Here is a 15,102-nt window from a genome sequence, read left to right as displayed (position 1 = left end):
TAAAGGTAAAATTTATTAAAATTTGAAACAGCGATAACGATCTAATCAAAGACCGACTATAAGCGTCAGCAAAGACATTAGCTATGAATGCGCAAAAAAGCGGAGACAACTGACCATAAAACATCATTCACTTTTTTGTACATGATTTTGTTTCACTCTCTCGTATGTAGAAGTTTGGTTAACGTGTATTGCTAGGAGTGCGACGGGCTACGAGTGTTTTGTATTATATGTGTTTCTGAATAAGAGAAGACTTGATAGTTGTATTAAGTATTTTTATTAAAGTGAAATAGAACCAAGTTCAGGAGAATTCCTTCATATTTTACATCATCTTGAGAGCCATTGGCGTTCCCTGGAGTCGGCTGCCTACGTCTACAATTGAATGGAGGGAAAAAAGCCCATGGTCATTTTTTCGTAATATTAACACAAGGAGAAGCTTTAAGAAGATGAGAAATATAATTAAGATGGACACAGAAAAAGAAACGACGCAAGTAAAGTGAATGAACAATAGCAGAACATTCGATAATAATGCAATAGTGCTAATATTCTCTTTTTATTGCAAGCGAATGGACAATTACCAATCAATTCCTTCGATTTTTCCTTTTAAATATTTTTTGTTATTATAATGCAATTGTTGCCTAAGTATTTCCGTGTATATACGTTGTAGAGATCCAAATCGACAAGCGGATGCAGAGCTACAAAGCAGAGATTGGGCCGCGGCGACAGCAAAGTCCAGAAGAAAGTCAACCATCGCAAATATCTGGCCGCCATACGACGCCGCGAGAGCTATTTTCTACAATGTCTGATGGTCCGACTGGAGATGACACCGGTAACAGTTTGCCTGGATTGTGACTGCTGAGAGAAGTCCCGGGTAGCTTATCCTGAAATTTGTGCTGTTCCTATCCGTGAGGTTCCGCATCTTAGAATTTGATTAATTAAGCTGCGTATGCAGTTATGTGGATTAGGGAGATCACCTGTTTGAGTTAGGACCTCGCGCAGTAAGTTGTATAGTTGTGAGGCTGGATAATTCTAGTGGAAGTTAGTTTATTCGGATTTCAGGGGTCCTACAGTTCCGCGGAAGGAATCTCCTGGTCGACTCTGAGGTGATAAGAGTTTCTCCTTATTTGGTGGTTGTTGGTTGTAGGATTATTGTGGTTTCCGAGTGGAGGTTTCGATGTAATTTATATTTCGTATGGCAGTCGCTAACCATCCATAGATTAGGAACTGTGTTTCAATTTTCTACTGCAGGAAGTGTGTTTTGTGAAGTTTTCGATCTATCCCAGCGTGTAAAGAAAAGGACTTGAAGGTCAGAAAAGCTGGAACCATATTACGAGGCACTGTGTAACCATTTTACGAATCTTGAAGAGATCCGAGGTGGTTGAGCTTTGAATTGCCGTTCAATTGCAGTGTTTAAAGTGGCGGTGACGCGTCATCTCTTTTGTTAATTTGATTCCGTTCGAGGGGATATAGTTTTCTTGCTGTCACTCGATCACACGTGTATTCAGAAAGTGTATAGACAGTTGGATTTTAACAATAAATCATAAAAGAAGTGAACTGAGTTTGGCAAAGGAAAGCAGACCTTAAAAATTCGTCTTCTAGTTTCGTAGTGTGGGTGTGTTAACGTGTGCTGTGAGAAGCAACAAATTTTAAATTCTGTGGATATTTGTCGTGTTATTTCGAAAGTTATTTATTGGTCAAATATATAGCAATACGACCAAATTCTACGTACAGTTTCTGGTTATTTGAAAGTGATTTACATACAAGAAACTGAGGGTAAGTATGAGATTTAAAAGTATTTTGAATCAGAGGTATTAATTATGTTTTGTGTTACGTCAAACAAATTCACGTTAAGTAAATAGATGAAAGTTGAAAGTTATTGAAAGGGGTCGTATTTACTAGAAGTAACTCCAAATTGGAGCTAAAAGAATAAAGTTAAATGAAAATAGTAATAAGAATTCTAGATCAGAGACGCTATTTATGTAGTAGTGGCATCTGAGTGAGAAAGTTTATCATAGCTCTGATTCAACGAAAGAAAAAATGTATTTTTATACTAAATTACAAGACTCGAGAAATACTTACATACAAAAGGTATTAAAGCAATTTAATTTGACTTATATTAACAAGGGCATCAATACGTTCTGCAAACAGTAATAATATATGGGAATAAACCGACGATCCCTTAATATTATGCTGGATTAATTAAACTGAATTACGCCATATTATTGTAGCGTGAAGGTACGGCACTGTGCGGCTGGTCCCGGCAGAGGTTCGAGTCCTTCCTCGGGCATGGGTGTGTGTGTTTGTCCTTAGGATAACTTGGGTTAAGTAGTGTGTAAGCTTAGAGACTGATGACCTTAGCAGTTTAAGATTTCACACACATTTGCACATTCTTTTTGAACCTATGGCTTCACATTAATTACAGATTTTCCATTGAGAATAGCTTTGCTGTAGTAATTTAAAGGGTTTCTGAGACTCTTTTCAAAGAACAGAATTGCCATTAAAGCAGAAGTTTTGATAATAAGTTAATGACTGAAGCTGTTACATATACTTCGCATGTAGGTTTGATAGTCATAATACGGGTACCTTGTGTTTATATGTAAACTGTGGATGTTATGTGAGTATTGGGACAACCTGAATTCTATGCCAAAGTACTGTTATCCAAGATGGCGGCCGTGACGTCATCCGAGACGGCGGATATTGGCGGGAAGTTTGAATTTTGGTGGGAAGATAGGTCAATTGGGCTACCTCCACCAACCTAACCCCCCTCCCCTAACCTCCGCCAGAAAAATGGCGGGATGCTCAAATTCCAACAGGATAATGCATCACACCACGGTTACCTCTACTAACCGAAGAAAATCGCTGGAAGATAGGTCAGTCGGGCTACCTCCAGCAACCTAAGTCACCCGACTGCCATCTCATCCTATAAACTGGCACCAAGTTTGAGTTTTGGTGGTAAAGAAAGGTCAATTGGGCTATCCATACTAACCTAAGAAAATGGCGGGAAAGAAAGCTCACATCCACTAACGTAAGTCATCCAGCCGCTACCACCTCCTCCTAGGGATTCGCAGGAAAAGTACTCGACCAGTGCTGGAGATAAGTCTTTATTTTGCAGACAGTGTCTCCACAATGAGATCTAAACTGACCTAGTACACAGTACTGCCGACAGAGGGTGCTGTCATCCCTCCTGTGATGTAATCCAAGGTGGTGGTCTGGAGGGGGAAAATGGCGCGAAAATGACTCAGCCTGTACTGGGTGGCTGGAGATAGTAGGGAAGGAGTGTACTTTATCTATTTTGGAATCATTTATTTAGAGATGGAGTATATTTATCACACTGATACAAACCACACACTCTGACATGCTTGGGGTCCTGCCACACAGACCACAGATTTGCAAACTACTCCTAAATAAAACTCCGCAGGCACGCAAACAGCTCCTAACTCACCGAAATAATTTCAGCACAGACATGCAAACTACTCCTAAATAATGCAGTACACAGATGTTCAGCCAAAAAATCAACTTGTAAACTGTCCAAATAATGTATATTACAAGCTACAGACCTGTTGCAAAATAATGCTACAGACATGCAAACAACGTACTCAGATATCACCCACTGTCCCTGTCCACTAGATTGCACAGGAGGCTACCGACAGCCCCATGAAGTGATGCGGCCATCATCTGTCAAACCACACACAGGTGGCCGATCGGGTCCTGCATGCATGAGGTGGAAACATCCCTTTCATGCTTGGTACCTGATGAATTCTTCACGAAATATGTGTTTACCTAGGCACCATTGCTGACGTGACTGGACGGGAGCAAAGACTTATTTGTTGAGCGTGTTGACGCCACTGCGAGCCACCGATGGATGCAAGCTAGCACATCCATTGCTCTGACACCACTTCAGGTGAAAGTTAGGCCACGCATACACTGGTCCCATATGCGAGACACCCCTGGGCAGCATGTGTTTGTGCTTACTGTTGCTGATGGGATTCCTATGGATACTAACGTGACATCTCTATGAAAATAAGCGTCACGTGTTCACTGCTGCTGGTGTGACCCCACGTTCTACCTGTGGTTCAGAGAGAAATGTTGCAATGCTGCTGGTGTGACCCCACGTTCTACCTGTGGTTCAGAGAGAAATGTTGCAATGCTGCTGGTGTGACCCCACGTTCTACCTGTGGTTCAGAGAGAAATGTTGCAATGCTGCTGGTGTGACCCCACGTTCTACCTGTGGTTCAGAGAGAAATGTTGCAATGCTGCTGGTGTGACCCCACGTTCTACCTGTGGTTCAGAGAGAAATGTTGCAATACTGCTGGTGTGACCCCACGTTCTACCTGTGGTTCAGAGAGAAATGTTGCAATGCTGCTGGTGTGACCCCACGTTCTACCTGTGGTTCAGAGAGAAATGTTGCAATGCTGCTGGTGTGACCCCACGTTCTACCTGTGGTCCAGAGAGAAATGTTGCAATGCTGCTGGTGTGACCCCACGTTCTACCTGTGGTTCAGAGAGAAATGTTGTAATGCTGCTGGTGTGACCCCACGTTCTATCTGTGGTTCAGGAAGAAATGTTGCAATGCTGCTGGTGTGACCCCACGTTCTACCTGTGGTTCAGAAAGAAATGTTGCAATGCTGCTGGTGTGACCTCACGTTCTACCTGTGGTACAGAGAGAAATGTTGCAATGCTGCTGGTGTGACCCCACATTCTACCTGTGGTTCAGAGAGAAATGTTGCAATGCTGCTGGTGTGACCCCACGTTCTACCTGTGGTTCAGAGAGAAATGTTGCAACGCTTCCCAGAGTAGCACAGTGTGCATTGTTCCTAGCTGGACATGCGAGCTGCATCTAATGGTGCCTAACTGCTTAGTGTGACTGATGCAACGCTGCGAAGTGCGAACGCATAGCCACAAACTATTTTAAGCTCATCTAACAAGGTTCTCAGTCTTATACTGATGTCACATGGCTATGTAAAATCAGGACTGAGGTGACCTCTAGGAAATTGTATAGTGTCCCAGAAATAGTTAACGCTCACTTTCTTGATGTCTCAGCATGTATGCATGGAAATTCTTTCCCTAACAGAACCTGTTTACGAAAATAGCGCAGAATAACATTGAATGCAGTCTTCTTTGTGGTCCTGCCATGGTACTGCATCCATCACGTTACCCTTCCTTTCAACTCACAAATGTCTCCTCCACTATGCAGAGACTCTTATATCCCATCACAAAAGAATGTCATGTGAATAAATCGAGCATTATGATTGGCTCTTATCGAATTCACCCTCTGAATTACTGATGCGACCGGTGTGGAAGCACCATCATCCTTTTCTTTCTTTCTGCAGATGGGACTTTCAGTGAGAAAAAAACTATTTTACACAGATAGGCATATTGCATCAACAATTAAACCCTGCAAAGTGCCCCTACATATCGTCAAATACAGAAAGACTCTTACTCAATTAAACTGCGATCCCACTGAGGACAGGAGCTTGTATATTAGAGCATGAAATTGATCTCCAGCCCATCAATATATCACTGTGTACCCTACATATCATCAAATATAGAAAAACTCTTACTCAATTACACTGCTTTCCACTGAGGATGGGAGCTTGAGTATTACAGCGTGAAACCGAACTCCAACCCAGCAGTATATCACAGTGTACCGTGTCGATGGAGTAAACACACAAAATCGCGCCTTTTACATCATTTGTACATACACCATGAAGACAGACAGCATAGAACGTAAACTCACGGCACTAGGGCATCCACACCCTATTGGGGGGCAGGGGGGCACAGCACCCTCAGCAGACCAATGTCACTTTCAGAGCTATTCTACAAATTCGAGCTCGCTTCCCCTTGGCACAAACGCGTTAGAATACACTGGGGCTCAAACTTTTTGTAATCCACTCTTACAATCGCTTTGCAAGTTAATGCTTAATTAAATCGAATACACAACTAATGCACTTAAATATCGTTGTAAACAGATATATACATATAATTTGAATATAATTATGCACTTTGATTTTGAAGCTTAGAAGCATTATTTCAAATTTGTATATTTTACAACGGGGCTGTTGGTACAGAACAAAAAAAAAGCTAACGTATTTACTACGTATTGAGCATATATTTTCCAAACAACAGAGTAGTATTTCTGTTTACAGTCGTTATGTTCATGTAATACAGTACTGTATAAGCACATTGCAGTTAGTGTGAGGTCACATAACTGAAACAGCATAGCTGTGTGCACATTATTATCTGTAAGTGAAAATTCAGTTGGCTGTGAAAATAGTAAACATGATCAAAATAACTGAGTTATTAAAAATGCCATTTTGTGACAGGACTCTCAACGAAAATTTGCAGATAAGAACACTAGGTAGATTACTTCCGAATCTGTATCTGCAGCAGCAAACAAAAAAATTGATCCCATACGGTCAGTCCTGAAGTTTACCGAGAGAACAAATGGATTTTTGGCTGTGAAGAATACAATCCTGTTTTTTTTTGTTTTCCTCGTGTGTTATTTGGGGAAGATTCTCATTGGTGTGAGACTTGAATACCTGACACTGGGCGTACTTGGTCTATAATTAAAGTACTTGAGAGGTCAACGTGACTTAGTCTTTCATTTCTAGGCAAAACCAACATTCAGGAGAAGTTAGATTCGCAATAGACACAACTGACAGCCACAATAAACGTGTAGAAAAGAATATATATATATATATATATATATATATATATATATATATATATATATATATATATATATATATATATAGCGCTTTGGAATTGGCTCTCAGGGACCAGGATGAATCTGATGCCTCTCAAAGTAATGGGTTTTTTTGTGAGCTAATTCAGTTCAGTGCGAATCCGGATAAAGATCTTCAAGTTTATCTCATTCAAGCATCAGCGTCGACAGGTATTTCTAAGACTGTTCAGAACGACCTACTGCCATGCATGATGGAAGTGTTTAAAAGAAATGAAACGTGCCGATTATGTTGTAATAATTGAGGATGAAACCAGAGATGTGTCTTGAGAATTTCAATTGGTTATTGTTTTGCGTTATATTGTTGAGGGAAAACCCGTTAAAGATTTTGGAACTTTGTTAATCCAGAAAGTCAGAATGCTCATACTATATCTGAGAGTATTCTGAAAGAAACTGAACCATTAATTGGTGATGACAGAGCAAAACTAACAGCTCAGAGTCACGACGGTGCAACGTTATGAATGGCAAGTCAAATGAGGTTCAGAAATAAATTAAAGACAAATACCCAAATGCAAACTACATCAATTTTTATGCCCATCAGTGGAACCTTATTATGTCTACGGCAGCCTCTTTTAATCGCGAAGCCCGTATCGTTTTTTATGGACATCTTTCATTTATTTCTTCTTTGTTTTCTAACTCGCCACAGAGTTCAATGGAATTACAATTCACGGGTAGTAAAAGAGGTTCAAGAAAGCAGGGAAGGTCTTATTATTGTTATGAAAGTCATCGAAACAAGTGAGAGTACAATACTATCTTCTACTATTGAGAAAGCTGGTTCATATAAACTGCAAGATAACGAATTCCTTTTCTGGCTATCATTTTTCTGCGAAATAATGTCTCATGCAGACGTATTTTTCAATCAGCTTCAGAAGAAGATAACTGACCCGACAAAAGCAAAACAAGACATACAGACTTTGAAGCAGTAATGCAAAACGTCGGAGATGACCTTGACTCCACCCTTAATGAGATTAGTTTCGAAAATGACGAAACAATGCCTGCCAGCAAGCCACGGATTCTTGATGAGTATATAAAAAAAGAGATGCTTTGGACGAATGCGATGCCATCGTTTCTAAAATAAAATTACGTTTTAATTCACTGGACACGTCATTGCAGCTAACATATTTCACGTAAATCAGTTTGACAAATACATCATAAATTTTCCAGACAGATACCTTGAAAATACAGACACATATACATTTCTGGAGAAAAGGAAGCTGAAGGGTGAACTTCGGGTCATCTACGCTAGGACTGAGTCGAGAGCAGTTTCTGGTGCAGTTCCGTTACTTTTGTGGATTCTAGAGGACAAGCTTTGTGACACTTTCTAAGAGACTATTAAAGTTTTGAAACTGCTAATCACGACGCCTATCTCAACATCAAAAGCTGAGGGGTGCTTCTCAGTACTCAAGAGAATTAAAACGTTTCGACGAAACACTGTGAAAGAAGAAATCCTAAGGATGAAATCCTGTGGAAAGTCATCCGAGTGTAAAATTGAAGATTTCAATTCAAGAGTGATAGATCTATTTTCAACAGAGTACACAGATCTTTCTGTAACGGCTGGAGCACAACTGTTAACTGAGGCTGGCAGTCTCGTTATCGTGCTAGTTCAGGCCCGACCTCCTTATGCAGTCATACATGAAAACACCCCCTACTTACGACTGCCATCTAAAAGCGTCCGCACATACTCTGTGAGTAGTGAAGAATTGTGCAGTTGATACGTTTGGTGCACTTATGTTTGTGCGTGCGAGAGAAATTTTCGGAGTTTGTGTTACGTTTCGTATCTCATGCAGTCATGCGAAAAAGATAGCTAAAGCAACCATTCTCTCTCTGTCTCTGTCTCTCTCTCTCTCTCTCTAAATCTGATACAAACGCTTGTTATCATGTTCTCCAGGAATATGTCAAACTCTTACTTTGCGTAAGAAGGATGTTGTTGTAATAAGTGTTTATTTCTGTTCCCCTATGCGTTTTGTTTGACATAATATCTTTTGAAATATAAGAATTCTTGACAACATTTTCTAATTTTTTTTTTTCGGCACTGCCAATGCAATACCTCACCGGCTGCCATCGATGTAATGTATCACTAACTCAATGCATTTTTCACAAGAGACTGAAATATGCCATTTTCAGACCCCTTCATAAGAAAATTGATAGGAGAGATGCCAATAACTACGAAGCTCCATCACTGTTGACATCATTTTCCAAAATTTTTGAGAAGGTGAGGTGTTTTTGAATAGTATTTCACTTAAAACAGTAATATTCTCAGCAAATTACAGTCTGGATTTCAGAAGAACTGCTCTACTGTGAAATCCATGTACATGCTCACTCAACAAATTCTACAAGCATTAAATAATAAAATAGCGCTGGTTGGTATATTCTGCGATCTATCTACGGCATTTGACTGTGTGAATCACAGCATACTACTACATAAATTGAAGTTTTATGAGATTGATACTGTAGCCAACCACTGGATAATGTCATATCTAACCAATAGAATGCAGGAAGATTTACTTACTAATTCAAGGGATGTAGCCAGCAACATTATTCTGACGTGAAAAAATCTCTATGAGGTTCCCCAATGCTTCAGTCTTAGGTTCAATATTGTTCCTCATATATGTAAACAGTCTTCCATCTAATATGCAACAAAAAGAATTAGTTTTTTTTTTGCAGTTGACAAAACAATGTTCTTAAAATTATCTCTGATTTGTTTTCTGAGAATGATCTCAGCCTCGATTTTAAAAAGAGACAATATGTTTTGTTCTGCACGTCTAAGGGTACTAACCAAGTGATACTCAAACATTTGCTGAAAAATTAATAGTGTAGAAACTTTAAAATTCTTGGATGTCGTATTGATGAGAATTTAAATTTGGAAAAGCACGATTTGGAACTCTTAAAACAATTTAGTTAAGTCACATTTGCACTTAAAACCATTGGAAATCTTGAGAGAGACAAATCAGTTAGTTGACATATTTTCCATATTTTAATTCAATAATGTCATAGGGAATAGTACTCTGCAGTAACTCATCTTTAAGAAAGAAAATCTTCATTGCTCAGAAACGAGCTATCTTGTAGATATCTGTTTAAGGATTTTAGCATTCTGACTACTGCCTCACAGTATACTTAATCCGTCATGAAGTTCACACCAGAAAGGAAAAGACATTCATCACTCTGCGTTAAGGTTGTCTTTAGCACAAAAAGAGGTTCACAATGCTGCAGCTAAGACTTTTGATAACTTACCCAGTGATATAAATTGTCTGACCGACAGCAAACTCAAATTTGAAAACAAACTGAAAAAATTTTTGACTTGATGTAGAATGACTCGTTCCACAACATTACAATTTATTGTGCAAATGAGCCATCGAACACGAAACTAACTAAAGTGTCAGCTACACTATGAATGTACATTACTCAAGAGGAAAACTCGTTAAGGCCAGAGGAAGAACATGTAAGGCATGCAGCTGTTCCAAGGACTGTCTCGGTCTGTTTTCCGGGGGAAAACGACGGCAAATTCGTATACATTGGCCACTAAAAGTGGTTGTAGGATCAATCACAGGAAACCATTTTCAAAGACATTTTAACAAGTAGAGGAATCAAGATATTACAGATTACAAGATGCTATTAGGAAAGCGTATCTTGTTTGTAACAAGATTAATGAAACGTTGATCATTCCAGAAGGATTTGGCGAAAGAGGGCAAATTGTCTGCCTGCTCCTGATAATCAGGGAACGCATGAACAACGTAAAACAACGCCATGTTTATTAACTCCTTTTACAGTATTCCATTTACACTGTTTTGGAAAGACATCATATATAGAAAATACGAGGGCTGGAACTTTAGTAGTAGCAACTATTTATTTACAGCTTGTACAAAATTGATATGTGCTTCAAAGTTTTACTGACCTTCAAAGTAGTCACCAGCATTGTGTACGACCCGTTGCCAGCGATGCGGAAGTCGTAGGCTACTCAGAGCAGTGCCAGTTGTGTTGAAAGGTTCAAGCGGCGCGGTCTATTGCCCGACGAATTTGTAGCTGTTCTGATGCGAATGCCGTGAAGCGATTCCTTCAGTTTAGAAATCGAGCTGAGCTCACGAGGACTTAAGTCAGGGGAGTGCAGTAGGTGGTACAGCACTTACCAGCCCCATCAGTCAAACAAATCAGTAACAGCTTGCACCGTACGTGGTTGGGCATTGACCTACAAAATGATAGTCAGTCCTGCAGAAAGTGTCATCACTTCTGCCTCTAAGCTGGTCGTAGCTTGTGTTCCAAAAATTAACAGTTAAGGAATCGTCAAGTTACCCCAGAGTTGGCAGACTGCTATAATTATGGAGGGAAGTATATTATCGAAGACTAAAATCTGTGTTATGTGTGTTTATTATTAAACTTACGGAAAAACGCTACCAATTTAAGCACCAACCGGTGTCAGTCAACCAGCGCCTGGTAGTCAAAGTGTATGATTATGTAGTGGTTCCGTATAAGAAGTACAAAGTACGTTTCTAAGCCATTTATAGCCATATGTAAACGTAGAGAAACTTATTCTAGTTGGTGCACCTTACCGATCTGCTATACGATGTAGGTTTCACACATATCAGAAAGCTCACCAGCGATGCTAAATTAGTGATAACAAATGTGAAGTCAACGAAAAGTAAATTTGTGCAGAGTAGTGTACATTATTTGATCACTACATCCGATGATCACAGGAAAAAACATTAAAAATAATACCCATTCGACTTAAGTGGCACGAAACCAGATCAATAAATTTACGAGCTGGTTCAGAATTCGCCTGGGGCTGCGGTGCCCTCCCGCTACGGTCCGAGAATATTAAGACCGATATTTGTTGGAATAAGATGTATAAAAATAATGAAAACAGCGATGTTGTGGTTCTGGGGTTCTGGACAGTGAGTGTCAAATGGGTGATGATAATGAACGTACCATTCCAAAGCTGTCTGTAGACTACACATTTCTTCTTTGTTTTTCGGCCTCTTGTCTCGACACTTGCAAATATAGAAGCTGAATGGGTTAAATACAAGTGTAATGAAAGTAATTTTAAGACCAAACGCGCTTCGCTTCATTCTAAAGCATCTTCAGTGATGACTGCAAGAATATAGTTGGTTTCTCTTAAAATTTTGTTTGCTGGGAACAATGAACAGTTCACATGCTTTACTTGTTACTGTCAACACTGTTAATTCTTATCGGCACTCACGGTTTTAGGGTTCCGTGTATCAGTCGATAAAAAAGGAAGGTTTATAGGATCACATCGTTTTCCGTGTGTCTGTTTATCTTTCCGAGTCTTAAAACCTTTGTTTTTCAGGACAGGTAGAGGTATGAAGTTGAATTTTATTTCGCCTGTTAAGGCGTGCGCTCCCTCGACGGTTTAAAAAATTACTCCTAGGTCCATGCACTGAAAAGATAGGCTATTTATCTCGCATTTTTTGATGTTCGCAAACTCAAACATCAAAACCTGCAGGGCGCTTCCCGTTGGCCTAGGATCATGTAATTTGGCAAAAAGCAAGGTGTCACAGTAAAATCAAAGGAAAAAATTAGAAAACGGTAAATTTGTAATTATATCACACGAAAAATTTTGTCATTTGTTATTTGACTGTCAGTCCGTTTGTTGAGACCTCTTTTTCTCAGGCATCGGTAGATATATGAAATTAAATTTTACGTATTATACTAAGGTCTGTTGTTCCTTGGCGGTGTGTTAAATGTAAGGCTCTAAGTGAATGAAATCAAAAGATACCACCATTTATGTCACATATTTTTACACTCGCAAATCTATTTATAAAAACCTATAAGGTGCTTCAATTGCCCTAGAATCATGAAATTTGGCAAGAAGCCAGGTTTCACTGTAGAAGTAAAGGGAAAAATCAGAAAATTCCGAATTTAATTATATCACGTGAGAAAAATATTTTTTATCAGGCTGTCTGGCTGTTCGTCCGTCTGTTAAGACCCTTATTTCTCAGGAACGCGTGGAGGTATCAAGTTGAAATTTATGTCCGATACTAAGGTCTATAGGCCCTTGACGGTGTAATAAATGTAAACTTCTAAGTCAATGCAATCAGAAGATACGACCATTTATGTCATATATTCTGATACTCGCAAACTCACTCATCCAAATATATAGGCTACTTCCCGTTGTCCTATAATCATGAAATTTAGCAAGAAGCAAGGTTTCACAGTACAAGCAAAGGAAAAAAAACCAAGGTCTTTTGTTATTTGTTATCGACGCCAAACTTGAAATTCAAACACTCTCGGAAGTCTTGCAATCCCTGGAACCGATATCTCGCCAGTATCAATGTTGATAACAGGGACAAATGGTCGAGATTCCCGGAGTGGATGAACTGCCTACGCATAAATAATTAAGTCTGTACGGGACCCTTAGTGCGCGAGTCCTATTTGCACGTGGCCGATTTTTTTATTACTTACGTCATTCTTCCTGTTCTTCCACATAACACATACATGTAAAATGTAAACAATAAAAAACCATTGCCAATATCTGTGAGGAATAGTTGGTATCTGTGGGTTGTGTCCTTAGAATGTCTTTGCTTTCCGATATATGTGGGCTTCGCAGGCTCGAGAGAAGGCACGAAGTTTGGGGATTGGCGGTAGCGTCGCGACAGGAGGTGGTCACGAGGTCCGAGCGGCCGAAGCCACGAGCTGCGCAAGGAGGGCCTGCAAAGAGCGAAGATACCGGAGTACTTCACCGGGGTCAGCGTGGACTACAAGCAGCAGGCCGGCATCCCGCCGGTTGGTCGGCAACATTCGTGTCTGACGACCGCTCGTGGCCTGGCTGCCCTCTTCTGCCTGGCTTCCATCGGCACCACTCACTAGCCGCTGCGACACACCGTGGATCCATGGAACTGTTTGATGATAAAGGGGAGTAACACTCTGTAATCCGCGTGGTGATTTGTGTCATTTTCTACCCGACCTCCTCATTATTTTCTGGTTTGCACCCGACTCTCCGAGTTTTGCTCGGTCGCGCCTTTGGTCGTAAATACAGGGCTGTTACAAATGACTGAAGCTATTTCATAAATTCACTGTAGCTCCATTCATTGACATTTGGTCACGACACACTACAGATACGTTGAAAAACTCATAAAGTTTTGTTCGGCTGAAGCCGCACTTCCGGTTTCTGCCGCCAGAGCGCTCGAGAGCGCAGTGAGACAAAATGGCGACAGGAGCCGAGAAAGCGTATGTCGTGCTTGAAATGCACTCACATCAGTCAGTCATAACAGTGCAACGACACTTCAGGACGAAGTTCAACAAAGATCCACCAACTGCTAACTCCATTCGGCGATGGTATGCGCAGTTTATAGCTTCTGGATGCCTCTGTAAGGGGAAATCAACGGGTCGGCCTGCAGTGAGCGAAGAAACGGTTGAACGCGTGCGGGCAAGTTTCACGCGTAGCCCGCGGAAGACGACGAATAAAGCAAGCAGGGAGCTAAACGTCCCACAGCCGACGGTTTGGAAAATCTTACGGAAAAGGCTAAAGCAGAAGCCTTACCGTTTACAATTGCTACAAGCCCTGACACCCAATGACAAAGTCAAACGCTTTGAATTTTCGGCGCGGTTGCAACAGCTCATGGAAGAGGATGCGTTCAGTGCGAAACTTGTTTTCAGTGATGAAGCAACATTTTTTCTTAATGGTGAAGTGAACAGACACAATGTGCGAATCTGGGCGGTAGAGAATCCTCACGCATCGTGCAGCAAATTCGCAATTCACCAAGAGTTAACGTGTTTTGTGCAATCTCACGGTTTAAAGTTTACGGCGCCTTTTTCTTCTGCGAAAAAAAAGTTACAGGACACGTGTATCTGGACATGCTGGAAAATTGGCTCATGCCACAACTGGAGACCGACAGCGCCGACTTCATCTTTCAACAGGATGGTGCTCCACCGCACTTTCATCATGATGTTCGGCATTTCTTAAACAGGAGATTGGAAAACCGATGGATCGCTCGTGGTGGAGATCGTGATCAGCAATTCATGTCATGGCCTCCACGCTCTCCCGACTTAACCCCATGCGATTTCTTTCTGTGGGGTTATGTGAAAGATTCAGTGTTTAAACCTCCTCTACCAAGAAACGTGCCAGAACTGCGAGCTCGCATCAACAATACTTTCGAACTCATTGATGGGGACATGCTGCGCCGAGTGTGGGAGGAACTTGATTATCGGCTTGATGTCTGCCGAATCACGAAAGGGGCACATATCGAACATTTGTGAATGCCTAAAAAAACTTTTTGTGTTTTTGTATGTGTGTGCAAAGCATTGTGAAAATATCTCAAATAATAAAGTTATTGTAGAGCTGTGAAATCGCTTCAATCATTTGTAATAACCCTGTATAGTCCGCAGTATTGTACTAAGACATTAGTTGTCATT

The sequence above is a fragment of the Schistocerca americana genome, chromosome 5 (assembly GCF_021461395.2).
Source record: "Schistocerca americana isolate TAMUIC-IGC-003095 chromosome 5, iqSchAmer2.1, whole genome shotgun sequence".
NCBI lineage: Eukaryota > Metazoa > Arthropoda > Insecta > Orthoptera > Acrididae > Schistocerca > Schistocerca americana.
Note: the sequence above shows the minus strand (reverse complement) of the source record.